Below are 14,459 nucleotides of genomic sequence, written 5' to 3' on the forward strand. Positions count from 1 at the left end.
CGTGTCTCCATTCTGCCCCCCGTGTCTCCATTCTGCCCCCCACATCTCTCCATCCTGCCCCCCATGTCTCCATTCTGCCCTCCATGTCTCCATTCTGCCCCCCGTGTCTCCATTCTGCCCCCCGTGTCTCCATTCTGCCCCCCCGTGTCTCCATTTGGCCCCCCGTGTCTCTCCATCCTGCCCCCCATGTCTCCATTCTGCCCCACATGTCTCTCCATCCTGCCCCCCATGTCTCTCCATTCTGCCCCCCATGTCTCACATTCTGCCCCCCATGTCTCCATTCTGCCCCCCATGCCTCCATTCTGCCCCCATGTCTCCATTCTGCCCCCCATGCCTCCATTCTGCCGCCACATCTCTCCATTCTGCCCCATGTCTCCTCTCTGCCCCATGTCTCCATTCTGCCCCCCATGTCTCCATTCTGCCCCCATGTCTCCATTCTGCCCCCATGTCTCCATTCTGCCCCCCATGTCTCTATTCTGCCCCCCATGTCTCCATTCTGCCTCCCATGTCTTCACTCTGTTCCCCATGTCTCCATTCTGCCTCCCATGTCTCCATCCTGCCCCCCATGTCTCCATTCTGCCCCATGTCTCCTTTCTGCCCTCCATGTCTCCATTCTGCCCCCCGTGTCTCCATTCTGCCTCCCGTGTCTCCATTCTGCCTCCCGTGTCACCATTCTGCCCCCCGTATCTCCATTTGGCCCCCCGTGTCTCTTCATCCTGCCCCCCATGTCTCCATTTTGCCTCCATGTCTCCATTCTGCCCCACATGTCTTTCCATCCTGACCCCCATGTCTCTCCATTCTGCCCCCCATGTCTCACATTCTGCCCCCCATGTCTCACATTCTGCCCCCCATGTCTCCATTCTGCCCCCACATCTCTCCATTCTGCCCCCATGTCTCCATTCTGCCCCCATGTCTCCATTCTGCCCCCCATGTCTCCATTCTGCCCCATGTCTCCATTCTGCCCCCCCATGTCTCCATTCTGCCCCCCCATGTCTCCATTCTGCCCCCTATGTCTCCATTCTGCCCCCTATGTCTCCATTCTGCCCCCATGTCTCCATTTTGCCCCCCATGTCTCCATTCAGCCCCATGTCTCCATTCTGCCCCCCATGTCTCCATTCTGCCCCCATGTCTCCATTCTGCCTCCCATGTCTCCATTCTGCCCCCCATGCCTCCATTCTCCCTCCCATGTCTCCATTCTGCTTCCCATGTCTCCATTCTGCCTCCCATGTCTCCATCCTGCCCCCCATGTCTCCATTCTGCCCCCCATATCTCCAACCTGTCCTCCATGTCTCCATTCTGCCCCATGTCTCCATTCTGCCTCCCATGTCTCCATCCTGCCTCCCATGTTTCCATTCTGCACCCCATGTCTCCTATTCTTCCCCCAATGTCTCCCATTCTGCCCCCCCATGTCTACATTCTGCCCCCAATGTCTCCATTCTGCCCCCCCATGTCTCCATTCTGCTCTCATGTCTCCATTCTGCCCCCCATGTCTCCATTCTGCCCCCCATGTCTCCATTCTGCTCCCATGTCTCCATTCTGCCCCCATGTCTCCATTCTGCCCCCCATGTCTCCATTCTGCCCCCCATGTCTCCATTCAGCCCTTCATGTCTCCATTCTGCCCCCCATGTCTCCATTCAACCCCCATGTCTCCATTCTGCCCCCATGTCTCCATTCTGCCTCCCATGTCTCCATTCTGCCCCCCAAGTCTCCATTCTGCTCCCCATGTCTCCATTCTGCCTCCCATGTCTCCATCCTGCCCCCCATGTCTCCATTCTGTCCCCCATGTCTCCATCCTGCCCCCCATGTCTCCATTCTGCCCCATGTCTCCATTCTGCCTCCCATGTTTCCATTCTGCCCCCATGTCTCCTATTCTGCCCCCCCATGTCTCCATTCTGCCCCAATGTCTCACATTCTGCCCCCAAGTCTCCATTCTGCCCCCATGTCTCCATTCTGCCCCCCATGTCTCCATTCTGCCCCCACATCTCTCCATTCTGCCCCCAATGTCTCCATTCTGCCCCCCATGTCTCCATTCTGCCCCCCATGTCTCCATTCTGCCCCATGTCTCCATTCTGCCCCCCCATGTCTCCATTCTGCCCCCTATGTCTCCTTTCTGCCCTCCATGTCTCCATTCTGACCCCCGTGTCTCCATTCTGCCTCCCGTGTCACCATTCTGCCCCCCGTGTCTCCATTTGGCCCCCCGTGTCTCTTCATCCTGCCCCCCATGTCTCCATTTTGCCTCCATGTCTCCATTCTGCCCCACATGTCTTTCCATCCTGACCCCCATGTCTCTCCATTCTGCCCCCCATGTCTCACATTCTGCCCCCCATGTCTCCATTCTGCCCCCCATGTCTCCATTCTGCCCCCACATCTCTCCATTCTGCCCCCATGTCTCCATTCTGCCCCCATGTCTCCATTCTGCCCCCCATGTCTCCATTCTGCCCCATGTCTCCATTCTGCCCCCCCATGTCTCCATTCTGCCCCCTATGTCTCCATTCTGCCCCCATGTCTCCATTCTGCCCCCATGTCTCCATTCTGCCCCCCATGTCTCCATTCAGCCCCATGTCTCCATTCTGCCCCCCATGTCTCCATTCTGCCCCCATGTCTCCATTCTGCCTCCCATGTCTCCATTCTGCCCCCCATGCCTCCATTCTCCCTCCCATGTCTCCATTCTGCTTCCCATGTCTCCATTCTGCCTCCCATGTCTCCATCCTGCCCCCCATGTCTCCATTCTGCCCCCCATGTCTCCAACCTGCCCTCCATGTCTCCATTCTGCCCCATGTCTCCATTCTGCCTCCCATGTCTCCATCCTGCCTCCCATGTTTCCATTCTGCACCCCATGTCTCCTATTCTGCCCCCAATGTCTCCCATTCTGCCCCCCCATGTCTACATTCTGCCCCCAATGTCTCCATTCTGCCCCCCCATGTCTCCATTCTGCTCTCATGTCTCCATTCTGCCCCCCATGTCTCCATTCTGCCCCCCATGTCTCCATTCTGCTCCCATGTCTCCATTCTGCCCCCATGTCTCCATTCTGCCCCCCATGTCTCCATTCAGCCCTTCATGTCTCCATTCTGCCCCCCATGTCTCCATTCAACCCCCATGTCTCCATTCTGCCCCCATGTCTCCATTCTGCCTCCCATGTCTCCATTCTGCCCCCCAAGTCTCCATTCTGCTCCCCATGTCTCCATTCTGCCTCCCATGTCTCCATCCTGCCCCCCATGTCTCCATTCTGTCCCCCATGTCTCCATCCTGCCCCCCATGTCTCCATTCTGCCCCATGTCTCCATTCTGCCTCCCATGTTTCCATTCTGCCCCCATGTCTCCTATTCTGCCCCCAATGTCTCCCATTCTGCCCCCCCATGTCTCCATTCTGCCCCAATGTCTCACATTCTGCCCCCAAGTCTCCATTCTGCCCCCATGTCTCCATTCTGCCCCCATGTCTCCATTCTGCCCCCCATGTCTCCATTCTGCCCCCACATCTCTCCATTCTGCCCCCATGTCTCCATTCTGCCCCCCATGTCTCCATTCTGCCCCCCATGTCTCCATTCTGCCCCATGTCTCCATTCTGCCCCCCCATGTCTCCATTCTGCCCCCTATGTCTCCTTTCTGCCCTCCATGTCTCCATTCTGTCCCCCGTGTCTCCATTCTGCCTCCCGTGTCACCATTCTGCCCCCCGTGTCTCCATTTGGCCCCCCGTGTCTCTTCATCCTGCCCCCCATGTCTCCATTTTGCCTCCATGTCTCCATTCTGCCCCACATGTCTTTCCATCCTGACCCCCATGTCTCTCCATTCTGCCCCCCATGTCTCACATTCTGCCCCCCATGTCTCCATTCTGCCCCCCATGTCTCCATTCTGCCCCCACATCTCTCCATTCTGCCCCCATGTCTCCATTCTGCCCCCATGTCTCCATTCTGCCCCCCATGTCTCCATTCTGCCCCATGTCTCCATTCTGCCCCCCATGTCTCCATTCTGCCCCCTATGTCTCCATTCTGCCCCCATGTCTCCATTCTGCCCCATGTCTCCATTCTGCCCATGTCTCCATTCAGCCCCATGTCTCCATTCTGCCCCCCATGTCTCCATTCTGCCCCCATGTCTCCATTCTGCCTCCCATGTCTCCATTCTGCCCCCCATGCCTCCATTCTCCCTCCCATGTCTCCATTCTGCTTCCCATGTCTCCATTCTGCCTCCCATGTCTCCATCCTGCCCCCCATGTCTCCATTCTGCCCCCCATGTCTCCAACCTGCCCTCCATGTCTCCATTCTGCCCCATGTCTCCATTCTGCCTCCCATGTCTCCATCCTGCCTCCCATGTTTCCATTCTGCACCCCATGTCTCCTATTCTGCCCCCAATGTATCCCATTCTGCCCCCCCATGTCTACATTCTGCCCCCAATGTCTCCATTCTGCCCCCCCATGTCTCCATTCTGCTCTCATGTCTCCATTCTGCCCCCCATGTCTCCATTCTGCCCCCCATGTCTCCATTCTGCCCCCATGTCTCCATTCTGCCCCCCATGTCTCCATTCAGCCCTTCATGTCTCCATTCTGCCCCCCATGTCTCCATTCAACCCCCATGTCTCCATTCTGCCCCCATGTCTCCATTCTGCCTCCCATGTCTCCATTCTGCCCCCCAAGTCTCCATTCTGCTCCCCATGTCTCCATTCTGCCTCCCATGTCTCCATCCTGCCCCCCATGTCTCCATTCTGTCCCCCATGTCTCCATCCTGCCCCCCATGTCTCCATTCTGCCCCATGTCTCCATTCTGCCTCCCATGTTTCCATTCTGCCCCCCATGTCTCCTATTCTGCCCCCAATGTCTCCCATTCTGCCCCCCCATGTCTCCATTCTGCCCCAATGTCTCACATTCTGCCCCCAAGTCTCCATTCTGCCCCCATGTCTCCATTCTGCCCCCATGTCTCCATTCTGCCCCCCATGTCTCCATTCTGCCCCCACATCTCTCCATTCTGCCCCCATGTCTCCATTCTGCCCCCCATGTCTCCATTCTGCCCCCCATGTCTCCATTCTGCCCCATGTCTCCATTCTGCCCCCCCATGTCTCCATTCTGCCCCCTATGTCTCCATTCTGCCCCCTATGTCTCCATTCTGCCCCCCATGTCTCCATTCTGCCCCCCATGTCTCCATTCAGCCCCATGTCTCCATTCTGCCCCCCATGTCTCCATTCTGCCCCCATGTCTCCATTCTGCCTCCCATGTCTCCATTCTGCCCCCCAAGTCTCCATTCTGCCTCCCATGTCTCCATTCTGCTCCCCATGTCTCCATTCTGCCTCCCATGTCTCCATCCTGCCCCCCATGTCTCCATTCTGCCCCCCATGTCTCCATCCTGCCCCCCATGTCTCCATTCTGCCCCATGTCTCCATTCTGCCTCCCATGTTTCCATTCTGCCCCCCATGTCTCCTATTCTGCCCCCAAATGTCTCCATTCTGCCACAATGTCTCACATTCTGCCCCCACATCTCTCCATTCTGCCCCCATGTCTCCATTCTGCCCCCCATGTCTCCATTCTGCCCCCCATGTCTCCATTCTGCCCCATGTCTCCATTCTGCCCCCCCATGTCTCCATTCTGCCCCCTATGTCTCCATTCTGCCCCCTATGTCTCCATTCTGCCCCCCATGTCTCCATTCTGCCCCCCATGTCTCCATTCAGCCCCATGTCTCCATTCTGCCCCCCATGTCTCCATTCTGCCCCCATGTCTCCATTCTGCCTCCCATGTCTCCATTCTGCCCCCCAAGTCTCCATTCTGCCTCCCATGTCTCCATTCTGCTCCCCATGTCTCCATTCTGCCTCCCATGTCTCCATCCTGCCCCCCATGTCTCCATTCTGCCCCCCATGTCTCCATCCTGCCCCCCATGTCTCCATTCTGCCTCCCATGTTTCCATTCTGCCCCCCATGTCTCCTATTCTGCCCCCAAATGTCTCCATTCTGCCACAATGTCTCACATTCTGCCCCCATGTCTCCATTCTGCCCCCATGTCTCCATTCTGCCCCCCATGTCTCCATTCTGCCCCCCATGTCTCCATTCAGCCCCATGTCTCCATTCTGCCCCCCATGTCTCCATTCTGCCCCCCCATGTCTCCATTCTGCCCCCATATCTCCATTCTGCCTCCCATGTCTCAAGTTCCTGAGTTTTTGGTGAGTTTTTTATGCTGCGTATTTTAAAAAAAATGCAAGTAACCTATTTTACTTAATGGGTGCAGAATCTCTGCAAAATAAATCAAATCAAATAAAAAATAAATACTAAAAAGTACATAAAATAAATAAATAAAAAACTAGAAAATAAAGAAAAAAAAAGAAAAAATACAAGTAATTAAATATATACAGTATATATATATAAATATTTTTTTCTCATTAAAATTTAAAAAATAAAATAAACATATTTGGTATTGCCACGTCCGTAAGAATCAGGTTTATTGTAATATAAAAATATTTAACCCGTATGGAAAACACCTTAAAAAGAAAAAAACTTTAAATGCCAGAATTGCATTTTTTTCCGGTCATCACACCTCCATAAAAAATACAATAAAATGCGATCAAAATTTGGTATGTACCCAAAATTGGTATCAATAAAAGCTACAGCTCGCCACGCAAATAACAAGCCCTCACGCGGCTCCACCAGCGGAAATATAAAAATGTTACGCGTCTCGGAGAATGGTGGCACGAATCAAAAATGGTAAAAAAAAAATCCAAAATTTTTCTTTTCACCATTTAAATAAAAAACCCATACATGTTTGGTATCGCCGTAATCGTCAAGACCTAGAGAATCATATTATCCGGTCATTTTTACCGCACAATGAACACTGTGAAACTAAAACCCCAAAAAACATTTGTTTTATCATTTCATCTGATTTCGATTTTTTTTTTTACCATTTCAGTACATTTAAATGGTAAAACGGACGGTGTCTTTAAAAACTACAACTTGTCCCGCAAAAAACAAGCCCTCGAACGGCTGTGTGGGAGGAAAAATAAAAAAGTTATGGCTCTGTGAAGAAGGGAGGCGAAAAAGAGAAGTGAGAAAAAACTAAAAATCGCCGGGTCCTTAAGGGGTTAAAACATTGCAACATTTTGCTGTAAAAAAAAGGCTTCCCTGGGAAGTGGGTGTGGCTAATCATTAGGGGCGTGGTCTGGCAAATAAATCATAATGTATGCCACAGATCGCCTGCCACTGGTGCGCGATGCTAAGGTTTGCCACATTGGTGGTTCACTATTGGGGGCGTGAGGACAGATTGGGGGATAATAAACACATTGTTACCTGGGCCTCTGCTAATCAGCATTACACCCACGTGGGGCTCACTCAGCTGTCAATCAAACTTGCGCAATCCGGTCCAAAAGAATCCCTCCTACACTGCCGGATTCCATGGAAACCATACTAGCCAATAGAAACACGGAATTCATGATTGACAGCTGTCTCCAGCCTATGTCCTGAAGGATAAGGCGGGATAAATGAGGGAAAAAAATGATGGAGTGGGAGCGAAGTAACGGTTTCTAGATGATTGACGACGCCAATAGCCAATCACAGCGGAGATAGGGGTCGGAGGCGAGACGGAGCTGGCCAATAGAGGAGGTGGAAAGGTTAGAAAGGCTCCGCCTAGTGTCTGTGGGCGTTCCCAGTGAGGTGACGGGCTGGTGGTTACCGGGAGGCGCAGAGACAGAGAGAGGGAGCCCAGGAGCCGCCGGTAAGAGGGGGTTCATGGCCAGGGCGGGTTCCTGGCTGGAGGTTTTCATGATAGTGGTAATATTAGCTTATTATAGTGTTAGTACCCCACCGGGGGATTAGTGAGCCGCCCCCCATAGTGCAGCCGGCTGCAGAGTGTATGGGGAATTCCTAGTGATTGTCCTGAATGGAGGCTTCTCTGACTGGTGACCACCCAGTGCCCAGGTAATGCCCTTCCTCATGCCACATCAGTACAACCCCCCCTAATGCCCAAGGGTGGGTGATGCCCCCACTAATACTGCTCCATTGTGACCCATGAGTAGGTGATGCCCCCCACTAATACTGCTCCATTGTGCCCCGTGTGTGTGATGCCCCCCACTAATACCGCTCCATTGTGCCCCGTGTGTGGGTGATGCCCCCCACTAATACCGCTCCATTGTGCCCCGTGTGTGGGTGATGCCCCCCACTAATACCGCTCCATTGTGCCCCGTGTGTGGGTGATGCCCCCCACTAATACCGCCCCATTGTGCCCCGTGTGTGGGTGATGCCCCCCACTAATACCGCCCCATTGTGCCCCGTGTGTGGGTGATGCCCCCCACTAATACCGCCCCATTGTGCCCCGTGTGTGGGTGATGCCCCCCACTAATACCGCCCCATTGTGCCCCGTGTGTGGGTGATGCCCCCCACTAATACCGCCCCATTGTGCCCCGTGTGTGGGTGATGCCCCCCACTAATACCGCCCCATTGTGCCCCGTGTGTGGGTGATGCCCCCCACTAATACCGCTCCATTGTGCCCCGTGTGTGGGTGATGCCCCCCACTAATACCGCTCCATTGTGCCCCGTGTGTGGGTGATGCCCGCCACTAATACCGCTCCATTGTGCCCCGTGTGTGGGTGATGCCCCCCACTAATACCGCTCCATTGTGCCCCGTGTGTGGGTGATGCCCCCCACTAATACCGCTCCATTGTGCCCCGTGTGTGGGTGATGCCCCCCACTAATACCGCTCCATTGTGCCCCGTGTGTGGGTGATGCCCCCCACTAATACCGCTCCATTGTGCCCCGTGTGTGGGTGATGCCCCCCCACTAATACCGCTCCATTGTGCCCCGTGTGTGGGTGATGCCCCCCCACTAATACCGCTCCATTGTGCCCCGTGTGTGGGTGATGCCCCCCCACTAATACCGCTCCATTGTGCCCCGTGTGTGGGTGATGCCCCCCCACTAATACCGCTCCATTGTGCCCCGTGTGTGGGTGATGCCCCCCCCCACTAATACCGCTCCATTGTGCCCCGTGTGTGGGTGATGCCCCCCCACTAATACCGCTCCATTGTGCCCCGTGTGTGGGTGATGCCCCCCCACTAATACCGCTCCATTGTGCCCCGTGTGTGGTTGATGCCCCCCCACTAATACCGCTCCATTGTGCCCAGTGTGTGGTTGATGCCCCCCCACTAATACCGCTCCATTGTGCCCAGTGTGTGGTTGATGTGCCCCGTGTGTGGTTGATGCCCCCCCACTAATACCGCTCCATTGTGCCCCGTGTGTGGTTGATGCCCCCCCACTAATACCGCTCCATTGTGCCCCGTGTGTGGTTGATGCCCCCCCACTAATACCGCTCCATTGTGCCCCGTGTGTGGTTGATGCCCCCCACTAATACCGCTCCATTGTGCCCCGTGTGTGGTTGATGCCCCCCCACTAATACCGCTCCATTGTGCCCCGTGTGTGGGTGATACCCCCCCACTAATACCGCTCCATTGTGCCCCGTGTGTGGGTGATACCCCCCCACTAATACCGCTCCATTGTGCCCCGTGTGTGGGTGATACCCCCCCACTAATACCGCTCCATTGTGCCCCGTGTGTGGGTGATGCCCCCCCACGAATACCGCTCCATTGTGCCCCATGTGTGGGTGATGCCCCCCCCACTAATACCGCTCCATTGTGCCCCGTGTGTGGTTGATGCCCCCCCACTAATACCGCTCCATTGTGCCCCGTGTGTGGTTGATGTGCCCCGTGTGTGGTTGATGCCCCCCCACTAATACCGCTCCATTGTGCCCCGTGTGTGGTTGATGCCCCCCCACTAATACCGCTCCATTGTGCCCCGTGTGTGGTTGATGCCCCCCCACTAATACCGCTCCATTGTGCCCCGTGTGTGGTTGATGCCCCCCCACTAATACCGCTCCATTGTGCCCCGTGTGTGGTTGATGCCCCCCCACTAATACCGCTCCATTGTGCCCCGTGTGTGGGTGATACCCCCCCACTAATACCGCTCCATTGTGCCCCGTGTGTGGGTGATGCCCCCCACTAATACCGCTCCATTGTGCCCCGTGTGTGGGTGATGCCCCCCACTAATACCGCTCCATTGTGCCCCGTGTGTGGGTGATGCCCCCCCACGAATACCGCTCCATTGTGCCCCGTGTGTGGGTGATGCCCCCCCACGAATACCGCTCCATTGTGCCCCGTGTGTGGGTGATGCCCCCCCACGAATACCGCTCCATTGTGCCCCATGTGTGGGTGATGCCCCCCACTAATACCGCTCCATTGTGCCCCGTGTGTGGGTAATAGTTCTTTGGTCGAGGAATATTATTGGCTTTACTCAGGCTTACCCTTTTATAATATATCCCAATACCGCATACAAAAGTGATGCCCTTTTGCTCCATACTCAGGTTATGCCCTTTATCTATTAGTACCCTTTTACCAGATTATACTCCCCTAATAGTTGTCTGTACCCAGGCTGTGCCCCTTCTCTCCTGTCTCGTACCCAGGCTGTGCCCCTTCTCTCCTGTCTCGTACCCAGGCTGTGCCCCTTCTCTCCTGTCTCGTACCCAGGCTGTGCCCCTTCTCTCCTGTCTCGTACCCAGGCTGTGCCCCTTCTCTCCTGTCTCGTACCCAGGCTGTGCCCCTTCTCTCCTGTCTCGTACCCAGGCTGTGCCCCTTCTCTCCTGTCTCGTACCCAGGCTGTGCCCCTTCTCTCCTGTCTCGTACCCAGGCTGTGCCCCTTCTCTCCTGTCTCGTACCCAGGCTGTGCCCCTTCTCTCCTGTCTCGTACCCAGGCTGTGCCCCTTCTCTCCTGTCTCGTACCCAGGCTGTGCCCCTTCTCTCCTGTCTCGTACCCAGGCTGTGCCCCTTCTCTCCTGTCTCGTACCCAGGCTGTGCCCCTTCTCTCCTGTCTCGTACCCAGGCTGTGCCCCTTCTCTCCTGTCTCGTACCCAGGCTGTGCCCCTTCTCTCCTGTCTCGTACCCAGGCTGTGCCCCTTCTCTCCTGTCTCGTACCCAGGCTGTGCCCCTTCTCTCCTGTCTCGTACCCAGGCTGTGCCCCTTCTCTCCTGTCTCGTACCCAGGCTGTGCCCCTTCTCTCCTGTCTCGTACCCAGGCTGTGCCCCTTCTCTCCTGTCTCGTACCCAGGCTGTGCCCCTTCTCTCCTGTCTCGTACCCAGGCTGTGCCCCTTCTCTCCTGTCTCGTACCCAGGCTGTGCCCCTTCTCTCCTGTCTCGTACCCAGGCTGTGCCCCTTCTCTCCTGTCTCGTACCCAGGCTGTGCCCCTTCTCTCCTGTCTCGTACCCAGGCTGTGCCCCTTCTCTCCTGTCTCGTACCCAGGCTGTGCCCCTTCTCTCCTGTCTCGTACCCAGGCTGTGCCCCTTCTCTCCTGTCTCGTACCCAGGCTGTGCCCCTTCTCTCCTGTCTCGTACCCAGGCTGTGCCCCTTCTCTCCTGTCTCGTACCCAGGCTGTGCCCCTTCTCTCCTGTCTCGTACCCAGGCTGTGCCCCTTCTCTCCTGTCTCGTACCCAGGCTGTGCCCCTTCTCTCCTGTCTCGTACCCAGGCTGTGCCCCTTCTCTCCTGTCTCGTACCCAGGCTGTGCCCCTTCTCTCCTGTCTCGTACCCAGGCTGTGCCCCTTCTCTCCTGTCTCGTACCCAGGCTGTGCCCCTTCTCTCCTGTCTCGTACCCAGGCTGTGCCCCTTCTCTCCTGTCTCGTACCCAGGCTGTGCCCCTTCTCTCCTGTCTCGTACCCAGGCTGTGCCCCTTCTCTCCTGTCTCGTACCCAGGCTGTGCCCCTTCTCTCCTGTCTCGTACCCAGGCTGTGCCCCTTCTCTCCTGTCTCGTACCCAGGCTGTGCCCCTTCTCTCCTGTCTCGTACCCAGGCTGTGCCCCTTCTCTCCTGTCTCGTACCCAGGCTGTGCCCCTTCTCTCCTGTCTCGTACCCAGGCTGTGCCCCTTCTCTCCTGTCTCGTACCCAGGCTGTGCCCCTTCTCTCCTGTCTCGTACCCAGGCTGTGCCCCTTCTCTCCTGTCTCGTACCCAGGCTGTGCCCCTTCTCTCCTGTCTCGTACCCAGGCTGTGCCCCTTCTCTCCTGTCTCGTACCCAGGCTGTGCCCCTTCTCTCCTGTCTCGTACCCAGGCTGTGCCCCTTCTCTCCTGTCTCGTACCCAGGCTGTGCCCCTTCTCTCCTGTCTCGTACCCAGGCTGTGCCCCTTCTCTCCTGTCTCGTACCCAGGCTGTGCCCCTTCTCTCCTGTCTCGTACCCAGGCTGTGCCCCTTCTCTCCTGTCTCGTACCCAGGCTGTGCCCCTTCTCTCCTGTCTCGTACCCAGGCTGTGCCCCTTCTCTCCTGTCTCGTACCCAGGCTGTGCCCCTTCTCTCCTGTCTCGTACCCAGGCTGTGCCCCTTCTCTCCTGTCTCGTACCCAGGCTGTGCCCCTTCTCTCCTGTCTCGTACCCAGGCTGTGCCCCTCCTCTCCTGTCTCGTACCCAGGCTGTGCCCCTCCTCTCCTGTCTCGTACCCAGGCTGTGCCCCTCCTCTCCTGTCTCGTACCCAGGCTGTGCCCCTCCTCTCCTGTCTCGTACCCAGGCTGTGCCCCTCCTCTCCTGTCTCGTACCCAGGCTGTGCCCCTCCTCTCCTGTCTCGTACCCAGGCTGTGCCCCTTCTGTTAGATCCTGCCCTGAACTTTTTGCCCTTCTTAAACTATCTCGTCTTAACCACTGAAACCCCAAATACTTATTTGCCCCCTGAAGTACCCTCTTTGCAGGGATGCTCTGTGCCCAGGAAGCCCACGTGCCCAGAGCTCTGGATCATCTACTTATTAAGAAACTGCCCCAACCTCTAGGACACCCTAATTCCAGGGCATGGGCAATAGCACCCAAACACGCCTTCATTTTTAATATGATGCCTCTCCTTCCCCAATAATTATTTGATACCAATCTGTACCAAAATGATTGTTTCCAAATTGTTGCCTTTCTCTACCAGTGCCAGGATGTGTGCCCTTCACCAATCCCCACATATTCCTCTTTCAGTGGGTGGCTGTGGGGTCTGATACTTGTAACATGATCTCCTTGTACCCTCAAGAATTCCTTTGGGAGACCCCTCCCTTTTTTTTTGGATGACAATGGTCTACACCTTGATTTGATCACTAAATGAATGGCAGATGAATGGGTTAACTATTTCTGCAGGGACGAGGTGTCCATGACTCTGCCAGGGAATATGCCATGCTGGCCCTTCCCTCATTCATTCAGGGATCATGGAGGCGGCCATGTTTTTCCTCGCTGCAGCAGACGAAGGGTTAACCAATTGGCCATATGGGTTACTCCTGCCTTGCTGGTTGCCTTCAAGGGCAGCTTGATCTTTCTTCCCCTCCCTCCTCCCTCAGTCTGGTGCCCATGTGTCACGGGCCTGCTCGCACACTGTCGTTGGCTTGTGGCACACACGTTGGGCAGAGGGTGCCATCTCCTTCTTCTGGCTGGGGTCATGTGTCTTATCTGGCCGCCTGTCCTGCTGCAGAACATCTCGCTGCCACATCAGGGGCACCACCCAGGTCTCGCTTTTGAGCGGTTTTCAGCTTGACCTTGTTTAGGGGGGGAAGGGATGGCAAGAAAGGGGTTAAATTGGAGGAACAAGTGTGGAGAACAGTTACCCAGCGCTGGGTGGGCGGCTGCTCAGATCTCTTATTGCAGCAGCTCGAGGGGAACAAAGAGCTTGTCTACATCATGACTTGCAGCTTCCATGCGCTCAGTCAGTCCTCCTCCGCTCTGTCTAGCCCCCTCCTCTGTGCCTCCCCTTCAGCACCAGCCTGCCCACCTCCTACAGGAACATACGGCCATCTCTCCAGCCCCCTCCGTTCTACCCCAAAAATCTACCCTCGGCTGTCACCCCCTGCATTAGTCTGCAGCAGCCGTACTCTCCCCATACACCTTCGGGTCTGGGGGGCCGTTCTTAGGCGTATTAACCTGCCTATGTCTGTATCCGGATTATTAGGTAGTGGGTATTACGCCCGCTTTATGGTAACGTCGCCCTGCGTGTAATCTTTACGACCTTATAAGCGTCATTATGCAAATTTTCCAATCAAGGATTGAATTCTTCTTCTAAGAAGTTTTTTTTTCTTTAAATTCTTCTAATATTTTGAGGTGGGGGGGGGGGGGCTGATTAGTCTCATGCTGCTCGTACCCACCATGAGATGCCAGCGCTCTTGCTTTTTTTGTTTGCTGCTTTTTACTGGGGGTATTGGCAGGGCATGAGGTGTTATTACTGGCTGAGGGGGGTGTTTGAGGAGCCAATGGTGACAGCAGTTAGGGCATTTGTAGACTGGCATTTTTGAAAAGGCGGCATGTGGTTTTCAGTGTAACGGTATGGTGATATTTGAGAATATGGCGCTACTGGTTTGTAGTCTGTCCCAGCTCTAGAATATGCCATCACTTTGGTTCCTCCCCCCACAATCCTAATAATAAAGGGGCCACAGAGCTGGTGGTCCACCTTCTATGGCCAGGGCCGTGCTGTAGTACCATTGCATAGTGGGTGTCCAGAAAACAACTCCAGTTTTGCCTCCT

At 55.7% G+C, this 14,459-nt stretch overlaps 1 protein-coding gene and 1 long non-coding RNA gene across 4 annotated transcripts in view; one reads left to right on the forward strand and one right to left on the reverse strand.

The window, feature by feature from the left end:
• Window positions 1-7,360, reverse strand: part of LOC141272127 (uncharacterized) — a 74,242-nt gene extending 66,882 nt beyond the window's left edge. The window contains exon 1 of the long non-coding RNA XR_012321978.1: window positions 7,253-7,360. This is a non-coding gene — a long non-coding RNA (uncharacterized lncRNA). The remainder of the gene's footprint in view (window positions 1-7,252) is intronic.
• A 194-nt stretch (window positions 7,361-7,554) lies between these two features.
• Window positions 7,555-14,459, forward strand: part of MYH10 (myosin heavy chain 10) — a 72,137-nt gene continuing 65,232 nt past the window's right edge. For all 3 annotated transcript variants that reach the window (XM_073682473.1, XM_073682474.1, XM_073682476.1), the window contains exon 1: window positions 7,555-7,676. The gene's annotated coding sequence lies outside the window, so the exon portion shown is untranslated. The remainder of the gene's footprint in view (window positions 7,677-14,459) is intronic.

Source organism: Phyllobates terribilis, unplaced genomic scaffold, assembly GCF_046119375.1.
Source record: "Phyllobates terribilis strain yellow unplaced genomic scaffold, ASM4611937v1 Scaffold_5__5_contigs__length_657084704, whole genome shotgun sequence".
Taxonomy (NCBI): domain Eukaryota; kingdom Metazoa; phylum Chordata; class Amphibia; order Anura; family Dendrobatidae; genus Phyllobates; species Phyllobates terribilis.